At 36.1% G+C, this 17,364-nt stretch overlaps 1 protein-coding gene across 1 annotated transcript in view; it reads right to left on the reverse strand.

Moving 5' to 3' along the window:
• The window catches only part of Arf6 (ADP-ribosylation factor 6), a 44,577-nt gene that overhangs the window by 11,010 nt on the left and 16,203 nt on the right, over positions 1-17,364 (reverse strand). The window lies entirely within an intron of this gene.

Consider the following 17,364-nt stretch of genomic DNA (forward strand, 5'->3'; position numbering starts at 1 on the left):
AAATATGACGTTAGTTGATAAGGAGAGGACATCGCTGTGAGTGAATGATTTTGAAACTAAGTATAATACAGCATCCTCTTCCTAGGCTTGGCTGTTTATAAGATCATGGTATGTCAACCAAGACATGGCATTTTTGCTGGGATTACTTTTTATTGAAAAAAATTACACAGTAAATAGGTAGTCTTATAGTTATTTCTACAGAGCTATCTCTCCCACGCACCTTCGCACAATTGAAAGAAAAAGGGAACGGATTTCTGTTTGTACGGACTAATTTATCTTATCAGACATTTTAAAATTATCTCCAGTGGTTTCAACATTTTGTTAATGAACGAATGTAACCTTAATCTAACGGTTAATCGTTAATATCATCAACCAAAGCATTGGAACATTCCTAAAGTACATTAGAACAAATGGCGAAAGATAAAAGAAAATTAAACGGTAAATTACAATCAATTTCCAAAAAGCGAAGAATCAATTGGTTCATATCGTATTGGTTCGAAATAAATATCGGATGCACACGAGGCTGAAGTAGAAAATGCTATAGAAGAAAAAAAAGAACAACATTTTCATAACGTGCCAGGACGTAATGAGTTTGCTGCATTATTACCTATTCTCTAAAGGCTGATGGGAAGAAAGCAATTTGTCGAGTTTATGAAGGCTTCAGGTTGTAGACACGCTTATCTTTAATGATAGTCAGTAGGAAAAATACAAGACGTTTGACGGCTCTATTAACACGCAAGAGTCGAGAGAAGATATTTTTGTTATTTTTGTTAAACATTTTATATCAGCGTGGAGTTCAAAAAGCTACAAGTTCAAGGTTTTTATACTATTTTTAACTACAGGGGATAAGTTGTTCCACTGTTTAAATTCCACCTTATCACTTGAGGCCAACCTTAACAAAAATTTGGCAAAATAAGAGTAACACCTAGCTTTGGTCTCCTAAACTAGCCTTCGGGTTATTGATTTTTGGGAGCCGGGTAAATCTTCAAAATACTATTGCTTCATTCGGAACAACTAAGTTTGTGCTACCAACCATGCTTCGATGAATATAGAAAACCTACTGAGGGTTTCTATATTCATCGAAGCATGGTTACTAGAGCAAATAGGTATTTAGTATACACATCTGTTAGCATACTTCAGTAAATTATGAACAACAGACTCTTAACCTTGGCCCAGTAAAACGATACCCGATTTATTGATACAAGCCAATTGACACAGCTGGCTTTGATACAGTAGCAATATCTTTTTCAAATTGATCAAACAGTTTCATATGATACCTTTGGATGTTTTATTAAAGAAATGAGAATTCCTTCTCCGTTAGACAGGTTAATTTTCTTCCTTGAAACAAGATATATTTTTAAATGTATCTATCGTAACATTGTGTGGTAATAATGAAATATCGTTACGTTAGTAGAAATAAACTCATAAGATTATTTCATTTCACAATTCAATAAAAACCAAGGAAAATCCAACCTCAATTTCACTCAACCGGAAAGATAACTGGCTGTTAAATAATCCGACACACCTAGTAATAATTACCAATAAGGAAATCCTCCATTGTCTGAGCATCCCACAGTCACGCCTACCTTGTCAGCCGACGCCCTAGATACTGCACTGCATTATAGTACCTAAGTCAAGTAAGTAAATAGTAAGTCATGAAGACTGTAAAGTGGGGAAACTTACGTATACATTCTGAAGTCAGGGATCTAGATTACTTTTTCAGCGACATGATTAATTTCGTCGTTTAAAAAGGGATTTGGCAACGAATTCCATCTGACCTGATGTCGATTAATGTTTTCGAAAATTTGAATTGAGCTGTCGTCGTAACTCAAACGAGCGGTTAAGTATCTTTTGTGTACATAAATGTAATATATTTTTTATTTATCTTCGGTTTTTTGTAACATTCAAGATTTTCTAAATGAATAGAAGTTCCTTAGAAGCAGTCACCGGATTCTCGTTCTCTGTAATGTTTCTCATTATTTCGTAACTATACATTGATTGGCATAATAGGCAGACAGGACTCTCAAATAGATACAGGTCAATCTAGAACTGTCACTCTAAATCAAACCTAGATCACGTCTCTGCGTCGTGCAGGGTAAGAAGAACTCTGAACTTATGAATGATACTCGTATCGTAGGTACATTTAATTTTTTGAGGCAAGAGTAAACAATAAGAAATTTACTAATTTGAAGAATTGTCATCATCTCAACCTATTTGTCCCTTGACTTCCCCGGGACTCAAACTATCTGTATACCGAATTTCATCTTAATCGGTTCAGCGGTTTTGACGTGATGAGGTAACAAACAAACAGACTTACAAACTTTCGCATTTATAATATTGCTGGGATAAGCGCAAATCGGCGAGGGTAAGGAAAACAGTGCTGGCATAATCACAAACATTTCAGATGGCTATTCGTAAAACCAATCAATGATAACAAGAAACAATCGTCATTCCTTACTAAAATCAATAAACGAAGTTATTTTTGGGCCTCGTTACGCGCCAGCCGTGATACAAGATTACTCACATGAAATTAACTAACTGATGAAAGGCATGAAAGCCACAAGATGTAAATAGGCTTTCAATATATTAACCAGTACAACTTAATTAAACCCAGTAAGATCTAGCATAAACATTTTTCAAGTATGAAATTAATGTATCAGAATATGTAGAGAGAAAATTGTGCATACTATAAAGTAGAGAAAATAACAGACCCTAAAACGGGTCTATTGTCCATAAAAGTAAAAGATCGATGTCAAATATCTGATACATTTGCGGTGATAAAAATAAAGCTTTAACGGCGTGCCACGGAGCTATAAAAGGTATAACGAGAATGTGGGTATGTCAGCTGTGCGAACACGGAACCCTCAATTGGGTCGAGTCGGCCAACCTAACGTCTCACTAGGCGCCACGCTTCGGATAGACATGACACAAAACGGTGGCAATATACATTTAGTAGGTACCTACTATCGAAGAAACGATGTTATTCGATTTAATATTTTTGTTACTAAGCCAAATCGTTTTGTTTGCTGATGCTGAATCAGTTTAGCAAGATAACTAACATATAAAAAAAAACAACCTCTTTTCTATCATAAGACCTAATGGTTGGATCCCCGGTCTTGTATGAAAAATACAAATGTTTGTTCTCGACTCTTAAATGTTTAATTACGTATTTAAGCATGCCTGGTACCAATAGTCCAAGCTTTGCTTAGTTTAGGAACAGGTCAATTGGTGTCAATTGTCCCATGATATTTATTTCCTCGGATAAAATAGAAACAGCCATACGCAAGGTCGTTTGTATCCATTCAGACAATAAGTCAGCATCATCCATATGCTCTGAGTTCCGTTCCATAGCAACCGCTTGCAAAGACGATGAGCTAACGAGAGGAGTGACGCAACCTCATTAAACTCCAGTATGATTCGACATCGAGGAAACTGCCCTCAGACAATTAGCGAACTATAGTTAAGGACTACAAACTGGCGAAGTTAGCTAAACATGGGTTACAAGATTTACTGGAGATAAACTAAGTGTTTGTAATACATATAGTTACCCTAAATAAAACAGGAATTAATTGATTTTAATCGAATACTAACTTCGAACCAAAGAGGTGAAAGGAATGTCTTCTACATTTTACAATTTTATTTCTGTTTGAGTCTCTAACTCATTAGGTTATTGTCTTACAAAAACACAAAGGTGGTATGTGTACGTTTAGCCTTAATACGGTATTTGACAACTCCTAAATTTGCCATGTCTATACTTGAAAGGTTTAGGTAATTAAATGTAAACAAAACAACGTCAATTGCTGTCTTTAATATTGAAATTCCCCCATTAAACTATCTAAACATACATTAAATGTACATTTTACATTTCTGTGTTGAAATACATTAGTCTAGTTTCTGTTACAATGATAGATAAGTAAAATGTTTAAAATCCTTGAATATGCCACACCTGGCAGCTGAAGTTTGTTTACATTTAGTTAATTATCTAAGCTTTTCAAGTATAATATATTATCATGAAAATGTAGATATACAGACACTGTTTAGCGAAGAGAAAACTTAAGTCAGTTGAAAACTGGATTTATTGTTTTTTAAAAAAATCTATAAACCTCTCTTTCTCAAACGATTTTCTCTATGCAGCAAGTATGGCGCTACTTGCGTGTGAAGTCACATGTCACATGCAAGTATGTCGTTCATTGTCTAATTTTGAATTTCAAACCTTTATAGCTTTGTTATTTGTAAAGGTGGCTTAAAAATTAATTCTCTAATCGATAACAGGCATTGTGAAGTTTTAATTTATAAAACATAAAAAAATTACAAATACCGTATAGCCAAATCCATATTAATCTCAGACACCAATAATTAAAATTCTATTACAATACAGTACACCAACCAGCTTGGCAAAACTAAAATTCACGTGCCCCAGAGAAAATTATTATTAAACAGATTCATAAAACAAAGTAAGCATACTCAAGTTTAAGTAAATATGTGTAGGCAATAAACGAATTTACCGCTACTCCCTAACTATCGAAAGGCCACCATCGATTTTTGCCCGTCCGTACTTGTTATCTGCCCAAAGGCGGAATCAGATCCATCCATCATTGCAAGATTTGAGCTCTAGACTAAGAGGGATCCTCCTTCTATTTCCGTGAAGTCACTACTCAGGGCGTCAACCATTTCCATGCCATTTCCTTTATTCAAATTATTAACTAATAGCAACAAAACCAAAATAGCGGAAAAATGTGGCTCATTTATTCACAAAGAAAGGCTTCGATTTAATTACAGAATTTAACAAAATCTCTGCCTTAGTGAATAAATCAAATGACTTTTCCATTATCAGGTTTGTTAGCAAATTTCCTTCGCAGAAGTTCTATAGATGTGCCTTTTCATCGCGTAGGTAGATACCACACCCTCCTGTACCGCCCACGGGTATTGGATCGACGCCAATTACGACAGCGATGTTCCCACAAATTCATTCGACTTGGTTAGACCAGAACAGCATCCAAGCCATTTACTGATTGGAACTTTGTAAGGCTTATCCTATTATACTACAATGACAAGGCAGTAACTTTTAATTACGTAGATTTAGAATTTCTGATAGAACTATATAGGTCATACGTAAAGACCGCTTTTGGTTTAAAAATGCAATTGTTTACAAGCAAACAAAATCTAATATTAGTACCTTTAATAACAGGAACATCAAGATCAATCACGCTAAATTAAAAAACTATGAAGCAATTAACACACCGTCATGCATGACGAACCAGCGCTTAGTCCATGGTGACGAATCGAATGACGAGTAATACTGGAATATCCATTCACATTTAGAGGAAACTAGACTAGTATCAGGAGTAAAGTTTAATCTACAAATAGCAGTTTTATATCCACTTCGCAGAATGAAAACAGCAAAGTTGCGGCGCCACAATGGCTACGGACGCAACGCACAATCCTCGAGAATATTTTCATGCTTTCCCAGGTATGCTTTCACTGTGGCGAAAAAATGCAGTGTTGAGTCAAATGTGTCTTTTTTACTGGCCATGGTGATGATTGTCGTTTCCTCTTCCTGGATACAATAGAAAATCAGAATAGACAGATGATGTCCAAAGTACCTACAAAATAAATGATTTTTAAGTAGATTCTGAGCGTGTTTCAAACATTTAAAAGCTTAATGCAAACAGCAATTTATAGCAATTTCTAAGCCACAGATGAGTGAAATCGAGCCGCAAGCCCAACTAACACCAATCGCGACACTTCGTGCTTGATAGAACGTGTCTTCGACTAATTCCTTAGTAGGTTAGTGAGAGAAAAAAGTTGCATTTGCAGGCCGTGACCGAGGTTCGCGGACGCTAACGGTAATCCGGGCTTGTTAGACGAGATAGCAGGCATGAAGGTATTAAATTTCAACAAGGAATATTAACATCATAAATCAATTTAGAAAATTACGACCCTTTTTGCTTATTAATCGGGGCTATTTTTAATCCACCCTTTGCTCTTTCGGAAGCAAATTATTCATTTTCATAATTCACTAGAGTTGTCCGATACCGGTAGGTATTTGATTTGTTATGGCTGGTAACTAAAAATACCACAACGCGAAATTGGTTCGTCGAAAAAGATGGAAATTTCAAATTCAATATTCATAAAACGAAAACAAAAACTGCAACGCAGATTCAGTTCTACAGTTCACGAGGCGAACATACGCCATCGAACAGGCGAACAATAATTCAGTGAAGCACGAAACGAGGTCTGATAAAACAATAGATTTAGTCAAAGCCGATCCAATTGGATGGCCGTTCAGGTTATCCCATCAATGAGATATTTCATAAAATACTACCTGGTAACTGAGAGATCGCTAATTGCAATGACAGGATGCCTAGCGCGCAGTCCAGACAAATGAAGTCCACAGAACAATTGAACAGATAAAGTAAAGAGCGAAAATGTAAATCTTTATCATTAAAGTGGCATTAATAAGCTGCTAAATCATTACAAGTACATCATAATAAACAGAAGAAAAGTTGTAATTACAATCCTGAATTTCACACACCATACGCATAACAATAAACAATTCGTCCCACTCAACATTGTTACGAGTACTAATAGTAAAGTTCACCTGTAAACAATTCAGTGCGCCACGGAAAACTTTCCCTACCAACAACCAACATGTTGGTTTGATATTGATGGCAAAGCTTGTTCATTAATTAAACTTAACGAACGCAAGATAAGCCCATCAAAATTTAAAGCAGAGCTAACATAAATTAAAATAAGTACTGACAAAACCTAAGTTGATCGTGGTCATGTCATGTCTGTAACGTGTGAATAGGTTTAATATCTAACTACTTAAATTCATCATCATCATCATCATCATGTCAGCCGAAAGACGTCCACTGCTGGACATAGGCCTCCCCCAAGGCTCTCCACTCAGACCGGTCTTGTGCTTTTCGCATCCAACGCGATCTTAGCCAGGTCGTCGCTCCATCTTGTTGGAGGCCTACCGACAGCTCGTCTCCCGGTCCGCGGACGCCATTCGAGAACCTTTTGACCCCATCGGCCATCAGTCCTGCGAGCAATGTGCCCCGCCCATTGCCACTTCAGTTTCGCAATTCTTCGGACTATGTCGGTAACCTTAGTTCTACTGCGGATATCACTACTTAAATTTAAAGCATGCAATGCAACGGAAACAAGACACGCGCCTTCAATTCGTTACAGGATGTTCATTAGCATCCAGGCAACGTGTTGTATTATTAAAATATGCAGGATAATTCAATATCTAATTATAATAACCGCAAATGCCGCACCAAACTTCGCAACATAACCCAAGTTACATTGTTTGTGTAGTGATTATTAATTATATGATTGTTTTTTTCTACAGCCTACACATAAAGAAGATACCTCAAGTTTTATTCATTATACCTATGGATTTCTTACGGCAATGCAGAAATTGCAGAATACGTCTGTAAAGTTGTCTAACTAGTATGTCAGGGTAACTGAGGAAGCGACAATATTTTATGACACATGCAGTCTCATAACTACAGAGATTACGAGCCAGACTAGACGAGTATCATAGCTAAGTTTACACTCAATGACGTTGGTATGGCAGCTAGCGTAGCAATAAGCTTTTCCGACCATATCAGATTTATGGACAGATTTATAATAATTATAATTTCAGTGAAACAGAGAAATGTGTAAAATCATCCACATAAGTCCGAACTTCCAACTTACTTCAAAGCAGAAATTCAACTATAGGTATATTGGCCGGTGACTTCCATCCTCACAAGGGCGAGGAGCGTATTAGTGTGTACGCAGTATAATCCCTCATGGCACCCTTCAACAAATCAGATATGGTTTACGCTACGTAAGCACTAGGGCCATCATTGGTCGACTTGTCTTTTATGGTTTCCTCGTCCCCTCAAATGTCATCTCCGCTAGCGCGAAGAGATTTATTAAAGCTGAGGAAATGCGTTCTAGGAGTTGTAGATACAAAAACTGTGTAATAATTTATCAAGATAACCGCCATGTAAATAAAAATTAAATAACGTATGTCAACGCAATCGTCCTTTCTAAGCTATATATTCTTTGACAATGTGCATTCATTTCTATGTTTACAATATTAACAATACCTACTAATAAAAGGAGAATAAACCTCTTTATAGACTTTCTTTAGTTCGAATGGTAATTTATACATTGTTTAAAGGAAAATGAAAATTGTCATTTTTAAAACATTGCCGTAATTGACCATTACATTAATTAATAGTGTCGGTGTAATTAAAATAATTTACGCAAATATTAGTTGTGTACCTAACTAAATGTCTGTTGAAAATGACTTGAGTAGGTAATTTTATATCTCGTTTCGGATTTTTAACTCGAGCATTGCATCTAGAGGTCAGTAACCTTGAACCTTAATTTATATTCGACTCCAAATTATTTACCGTATTCTCATAAAGCGTTTCAAGCAAACGGAAGATATAAACTTAACTTCCATGCACTACTGCAGCTCAATGATAAGATTCACGAAGTCTCAGGTTACGTAACTGTTAAAAGGCAAAAAATTAACGAAGTCTAGCTTGCCGCTTTTTATACGACTAGACGCAAACGGCCAATCTTCAATGCTTTTTCTATTGCGGTTTATACAGTAGATTACATAGACATGTACATTATCCACTTTTTATCTTTTTGTATTGTAATAAGATGAAAAAAATTATATCTAAGTCTCTTTGCAGTCAACGAAACGAAATACAAAATTAAAAACAGGATAACAATAACAAATTGTAAATCTTGATAAAAATAAAGAGACCCGACCCGAGGAGAATCAAGTTTCAAAGAAATTATTTTAAAATTAATTCACGGTTCACTACAAACGAAAATAGAACGTCTTGCATTTCAAGACGATGGTTAAAACAATAAAATATAAGAACAGAATTGTCTTGCAACAGTGGACCCACAAGGGAACCGTAAACATTTCAAGACAATATCGTTCGGATGTGTTAACAACGATATACGTAGGAATGAATTGCATGCATGTCCCTATCGGGAGGGTTCCACCACTGCACGATTAGGGCAAACATTTCTGGAAACGTAATCCAAGTTTTTGCTCCAATAACTTAGGGGGAAGGCGATATCGGTTGTTTATGCGTCCTGACAGGCAAGTAGGGTGGCGCGTGGATTGCATAGATTTAATACGTGTAGTCATAACTTGTACTTATTGTTTTTATGAGGAACGTGATCTTATGTACACGCAAGTCTTCAAATCTGATTGGATAATTCTAATTCGGGTGTTTTACTCTCACTCTAACAGGATGTTAAAAAATCTCCAGTTCCTACAATACCATATCACCATAATGTTGGTTTATTAATTAGGCACCTAAATCATTTATTTTAGTACGGTATAGTATTCTGAAACTGAACAATTTTAAGTTCTTGGATCATTTCACTGCAGTTGCATACCAATTTTGTGTATTGGTGCTAGAGTTCAGAAAGTGCACCGCACGCCCACTCACAGCACTTCGCCGTAATGGGAAGCCCAGATGTACGCCGGTTATGTAATCAGATTAAAGGAATTTGTGTCACGATGCTTGTAGATGTTTTCATTGTAAGCCTTGAATCGTTTGGATTAGAAGCAGGCTGTCTGGTTATAATTGATGTAACTTGGTAGTTCGACATCAAAAGCAAGTTTATTAATCTGCAAAGTGATGTTTAACGCTTTTGGTTGCGTCAACGTCGTACTCTTTTACTGGCGACCTCTTTTAGGGTCGTAAAATGGGCCTAAATCCATTTATTGGGACATGGGTACACAGACTTCGTATTTGATTAGATTAGCGTATCACTTCGTTTTATTTGGTTTTGACAACTCTTTTAAATTAATTAACAAAAGTAACATAACAAGAAGCAAACATCACATCAAATTGTATATTTAGGTATTGTAAAAACATAGCAAGGTCGAGTGGACCAGCCAGTGGGGAATAATTAATCATTTTGGCTTATTTTATGAATGTCATTGGTATTCACACACAACCCGACACGCAAGCCTTATCTAAACATTCGTATTCGCATATAATAATAAAATATCCGCTTCAGATAACCCCTTCCTCATTATTAAAAAGTACCTACATCATTTTTAAAGAAGCATTCCTGTGAGTTAATAATGTAAAATTGTATTTTACGATAATTTATTAATTCAGACGTTACTTTCGGTAGGTCCATGTCAAACAACTATAGCCATTGAAGGTAGGTTAGTAGTGTAGTTGACAGAGATCCAAACAAAGACTTGCAGTCCTAATAAGGTCCCCTGTTAAACACATGTGAGACAAACTGGGATCTATAAATCGATAAGATAGAAATGATAGTCCAAGCTAAGTAGATAAATATCGGCCTATCTATACCCTAAAAATTCGAAGTGGCTTTAGTGTACTGTTCATATATGTATGGATTTAGTGCAATCTTCTGGCAAGGCAAGCATTACATTTTTATTGGTAACGAAAAGTTAATGGAGACCAGAACCAGTGCGTTAAGTACATCACTCTCCCCAGAGAGCAATAAAAAGGAATTTCGATTACTTCGGTTTACCAATTTATTGATTACACACTTTAAAATAACTTTCATTTTGATGACATGTTAGTTACACACAATATGGAAAATATCTATACATATAGGTACAATTCAGCGCGTTTTGATCGACTAATAATATAATATTGACATGCAAAAATACAGTTTTCTAATACTAACAGTCTCTAAGTTAAACTGCTAACCATATAATTAGGTAGATATATAAATTGTATGCTGTTACTACACAACTTCAGATACTGCACTACATGGTAATATCACAGTGAGTAAGAGATATACCTAATATAAAATTCAACTTAGCGACAAGAAAGAACCGATGACTAAGCAAGCGCAAAGGTCAAGAAGGCAACCATGAACGGTAGTCACATAGTATGAAAAAAATCGAGTCAGGTAAATTTCACATACAATTGAGGCAAGTAAGTTTTAAATATTAGATAACAATATGTATCATTTCCAATACATATACACTCGTAGAAGCTATTTCGAATGTTAATAAAGCCCAACCAAGGGTGCTCTGCTCGTTGACCTTCTTTTCTTTTGATGTTAAAAATATTTTCCGTATTATAAAAGGGTTCTCGCAAAGGTATTAAAATTCTGTAATAACGTTGTACCGTTTTTAAGTCACGGTACATTGGCTGCTGGGAACATTTTGATCCACGCAGATCCCATCCCCGATATTCTGATTCCATCTGTTTTGAATAAAAAGATCAAATTCCTTATTATAAAATTGAAGCCCTCCCTTGAATAATGTTTGAAAGATCGCTAAAGCTTTCAGTTTCCAATTTAACAATTCAAAGATCGAAATGTATATCAGTCAGCTTCCGCGTGGGTGGCGTATTAAATTCGTCTTGATAACTAAAATCTGCAAATTGTACGTACCTTAAACCACAAAAACCATTCACCTATGGTTCTGAGCGAAATTTATTACGAGTAGCCGCAAAGCAAACCGTGTCAGCCGACCGGAAAAAATCATTCCAATAGCAGCCCTCGGACTGAGATCTGAATTCTTAACAATATCCAGGGAGTCGCTCTGATTACTAAGGAAGTTTAAATTCAATCTTCATCTAATTACTGTTTTCTCTTGCCTTAATCATGGTTTTTATCTTCGTGGCAATTAGCGATGTCTGTATTAACCTTGCTCCAGTTTCCAGCCTATGCTGAACATCATTGTTTTACTGAGTAAATTCAGTATATTCACCTCATAAAACCTGTTTCTCAACCAATAGCAGTTTCGAAATAAGTGTTGCCAGGTAAGCATTAAAGATGAGTCGTTAGATAAATTAACTGTGTTGCGGAAAAAAAAATTGAAGGAATCATTGTCATTTCATTGTTCATTTCATTGTCAGTTGTGTAGTAGTCGGTGTGGCTGGCTAACTTTCATTTAGCGCAGTGTGAAAACGTTCTTTGATTGTTGAATTCTGTGAACTAGGTGGAACTGTTCTCAAACTAGAGTCATTGTTATGTAAATAAATTTCAAGTGCTGTAAATAGAATTTTATAAACAAAAATAGTCGCAAAATTTAACGCGTGAGGTCAATAAACTTTAATGTTAGCCGTCCCCAGAAGCTCATTCAGCTGATGTAAACACCACTTGTGCAAGCTCGTACGAGCTAGGGTTGACGATTTCTGGAGCTAAAAATAAATGCCCTGATAATTGTAGCGTATTTGCCCAGCGGCTGTAACATCTAAGGGGCGTCCAAAAATCACGTGACGTTTTCTGACCACTTTCTCCACCCCACCGTGTATAATTTTTCGCTACCAGATATTTTGATTTTTTTAGCTTTAGCATTCAAACCGTGTCAGAGATGGGGTTCAATTTCTGTATTTCTCATTCTGCTCAACTTACCAGATTCAGTTTTATACGGAATCGTTTATGACCAAATTATTAATTTCAAACATTTGTTTTTTTCCAAATCCGATCTTTGTCATATTCTGAATTTTTCGCTTTATTGAATTTCCATAATATTATTTTGTACATATGCGTATATTCCATAATACCTATTTTGTATACAAATGAAGTAATGGCGGTACACCATCACGATCAAAACACTTATAATGACAAAGACACATGACATGATTATATACTAAAGAAAAAAAATCCAATAAACACAAGTGATTTATTGCAATTTTAAATTTTCTAGAGATCACGTGTTTAATGCCGCCGTGCCTTGAAGGCAATTCGTTCTATCTATTTTAATTAATAAAGTTATTCAAGCGAAATAGCAAGGAACTGGTGAATTAAAAATGATGTAGGTATTTAATTCTACAACCCTACTGATTCACGACGAAAGCTTGTCAACAGAATCCGATCTCTAGAGACCAAATGGCGCGCAGGCTGGCGCCAGTGCGTTTGCATTTGCCTCTTCATGATACACAATATGTATGAGCATTGGAAGCTAATAAAACATTCTCTTATTCATTCTCAGCTGAAAGAAAATGCAAATATTTCGTATGCTACGCTACGGAACTGAACCCTCTAGGGAGGTAGGACTGTGGAGGTAATGTACCTAAAGGAAAATCGATTGATAATTCATACTACGCGTACGCATCAATTGTGTGATTATTTTGGTACTTAGGTGTTTTTGATCCCATGTCATTTAATAACCTTCAGACACTAATGAAATGAGATACATTTTTTTTCTTTACATCTGATTCTACTGTTCAGCAATTTATGTTTTCGTCGGATGTTAACATTATTTTTGCCTTAACCGGAATACCAGAATACCTGGCAGTCACATTTTTATTCTAACTTATTTAATGTTCATAGTAATAAGATGGACGCTTACAGAGTATTTCTGGAGTTTAAATTATGGCTAGGAAGTTATTTATTTTTATTTTAAAACTGATAAACTGGTGGCAATAATCTAGTCTCTCATTTATCGTCCAATCCAGCTCAAGAAACGTAATTTATTTCAGTAACGAAACTTAGCAATTGCTTTCATAGAAATGTTAATAGGTGCTAAATCTAGTACAAATGTGAACACACCCCCCGAAGAACAACCTACCACAGCATAATTAAGTAAAGGCCTTGTATTCATTACAATACATAATATTTGCACTAACGTTGTTAACCTTGAAGTACATTGTAACACTTAAGTAGTTTTTAGAAGAGGTACAGATTATATTTTATTTTATTCGATATTCTTAGTACTAAAGAGCGAGGAACGATAGCTTTTAGGGTTCCGTAGCCAACTCCTAGTTGATACCCCTATAGTTTGGCCATGTCTCTCCGTCTGTCTGTCTTGTCTGTCTGTGGCTAAGCTCAGAGACCGTTAGTACTAGAAAGCTGTAATTTGGCATGAATATACATATCAGTCACGACGACAGTGGTAAAATATTAAAATTATAAAAAAAATGTTTTGGGGTACCTCCCATAGACTATAGTGTGGGCTATCGTTGGATAGGTCTTTTAAAACCATTGGGGGATTGCCGACAGAAGATTTTTCGATTCAGTCATCTGTTTGCGAAATATTCAACCTTAAATATTAAACCTAATATTATGCTTACCTATTGTGAAGTATTGAAGTTTCTATGGCTAAGACTAGTTTGAGTTAGGAGTGAAGGTCTGTAACCGAATGGGGGCATGGCTCAGTGCCTTAGTCGATGTACATTATTCGGGTGATAGGTCGACCTCGCGTAACAACTTGCTACTTCATTAACTCAGAATGACCTGTGAGAATAGCATCTGATCTCGTCAGCCCTCATTCAATTGGCCTTTTTTCTCTTACAACAGAGACGTGGTGTCAGTCAACGAAGATACAAGTGCAATTTAAGGGTATTCAATTTCAGCGTGTTACTGAACGAGTAAGCTAAATCTTCCGCCTCATCTGCACTTACCATCGGGTAGGTCATAGAGGTCAATCACAGGCAAGTTTTAAAAAACTGGCCAAGTGCGAGTCAGACTCGCACACTGAGGATTCTGTACAAAGTTGGTATCTACGAAGATCCAGTGTTAGGAGAACCCTGCTTCTAATCAAAATGGACGCAACGTGGGATCACCGTATGTTTTGGTTGCGTTGACTTAGACAAGTTGATTTTTTCAGCGCTCCAAGGGGTATAGGTAGTGCCACGAGAGTTGAAGTGAATGATTACATACACATTTAAAAAAAGAACTGACTGCATAAAAGGAGGATTAATGAAATGAATGACTAAATGTCAAAATCCGGCTGTCAAAATCTGCTGTTTTATGGTATAGGGGGCCAACGAGCAAACGGATTCATGGACACCTGCAACACCAGAAGAGGCAAAAGTGCGTTGCCGGCCTTCATGTGTGCATGACTTCAACTCTGGTGGCACTATGTATAGCAGACTTGTATATTCGTGTCAGCTTGATACCTCCACATGTTACCGAGAAAAAGGGTCTTAAGACGGAGGGACACATAGACCGACAACAAAATGGACCGTAAAAAAAAAGAAGCAAACAAGAAAACTCATTTATTGATAGATAGTTTCGAATCGCATTGACGGTGAATGAATTTACTAGTGTGATCCTCAAAGATAAATCAACGTTTTACCCCCACCGTCTATTCTGATCGTATCATACTCTCTTCACTTGAACTTGTTGTTTTCCAAGGGCTCTCCTACCAGTATTCTCTTAGAAGTGCTCTTCGTTATCTTTGTATAGTAAAAAAATACTTTGGCAATTCAATATCATGATTCCCGCCTCCAAGCCTCCAACGTTCTACTTGGTAGCTCCGAAATTCAAGACAATTGTAATCGGAACGTAATTTAGGCTCAGAGTTTGAAGAAATATAATGGCTATTGATAGTAGAAGTAGTTATCGTGGTCGTGATCATGATAGTTAGAGCACTTCCATAAATTATCAACTTTCAATACCTTTAACTTACATTTTATATTCAGATTTATATCGTTTGATTCCTTTTAAAACATCCTTTTTGTTGACGGTTTCATGTCAATCGTATCCCAAGAAAAAAAAACTGTAAAAAGTGCCAAGTCGCGACAGCGACAATTTGCCTATAAAAAGTGATATAATCTCATAAACAGCCAAGCCTAGGACGTGGATGTAAGAAAACGAGTAATTTTAGCTGAAATTTGGCCTTTGTGGACTTTATAGTCATCATCGTTACTATTACTTACTTACTATCTATTATCTTAAGTTTGAATTAGCAGTAATAAGGGCAAAGTCACATAGAAGCCCGTAAAAACCAGGTTTTAGCTAAAATTACTTGAAAGAAAATACGCCGAAATGGTTCGAACGAACTTGGCACGGCAATTTGCCTTGCGCTCGTCTTGGCTGCAATTTATTGCTCACATCATTGATTACTTATGAAGAGAAATATATTCAATAGTAGACTGTAAATGTAACTAAATGTCGATAAGTACGTGAGTTACCAAAACAAATAGTAACAATAGTTTGAATATTGATCGAAACAAAAGACGATAAACGTATTACACTTACATGTATCAATGATATTTGATATTAATATACTTAATTTTATTGCAATATTTGCGAGTAAATACCAAAAACATTTTTATGTGAAGGTGACATTGTAATAATTAATTAATTAATGGAGCTCAGCGCTCAAACGTACATTATCAGAAACCCGCACGCATGACATCAAATAATTTATTTACTAGGCAAAATCCTATTATCTGGAAAATCAGAATTTGCCAGGCCACGCAAATCTTGGAATGCTTCCATGAGAGCTGATCAATATAAATTCTAGGACATCTCTAATAGCCTGCGTTTCTAGATCCTGTTTCGCAGAATCGAGTCGTACTTGGCCATTTTTTCCGGCACGTTAAGTTGATGGATGACGCACACTAATGACTCCTGTAATAAATGTCGTTCAACTGAGCGGATTGCTGAAGAACAAAAGGCACTTTTATAATTAACGCCACATAGCGACGTATAAAAGCATGACGTAACTTGGAACATAAAATACCAAATATTCCTTGCAAAAGTTAAGTTTACGATTCTTACAGAAGTAAAATATTTATAAATTATACACATAAACGAACAGTTATCGTCCCACTAGTCCTAGAGAGTAACAAAAAAGTCACAAATCTAGAATGCATCATAAAATCACCAAAAAAGAAACTTTAAATCATACCACAAATCACAAACGGTAATCAGAACACATTTCTAATCATGAAACCAAAAGGAAACTAATCAAAGTGATATCATATTAGAATGTTCTCATAACACGCAGAGGTAACTTGAGGTGTTATGCAAAACAACAGTTACCTAGGGACAAGATGTGAATATAAATAGATAGATATTGTACCTACTTCTGTTAGGACAATTGCTTTCCATATCCGGGAAGGGACGGCGGTGCCCTTTTGTTGGCCATACTTAAACAAGGTTTGAGAATTTTGAGATGGATTAAATTGATAATACGGCACTGCATCCAAGGGATACTTTACAAGATAACTTCAGACTTTATAATTCAGAAGGAAAAACCACTAACGCTATAATGATATTGGAAGCATTCAAGTGGAGACGCAAACGTGAAAGCGTGATTATAAAATAAATGTTACTCTGGTTTAATAGCCAAGATTAGAATCTAGAATATTACCAGCAACAATTGGCACGCCAACATTAAATAAATCCCAAGCAAACTCGTTACAAGTTGAACAGCTGTCTCTGAATGTACACGACGAATACTAATTGGTTTACCTCACGATTCAAGTACCGACGCCTACAAATAGCATAAGTTGTTCTAAGTATTCAAGCATTTCAAATATCTTCCAGTATGCTGTTGCAGCTATCTTAGTTTTATTCGTCAGAAGCGTTTGAAGCTGTAAACTGCAATGAGTGCGAGCTAGAGATATTTGGCGCACTACTAACGAACGA

The sequence above is a fragment of the Choristoneura fumiferana genome, chromosome 18, assembly GCF_025370935.1.
Source record: "Choristoneura fumiferana chromosome 18, NRCan_CFum_1, whole genome shotgun sequence".
In the NCBI taxonomy this organism is placed as follows: Eukaryota; Metazoa; Arthropoda; class Insecta; order Lepidoptera; family Tortricidae; genus Choristoneura; species Choristoneura fumiferana.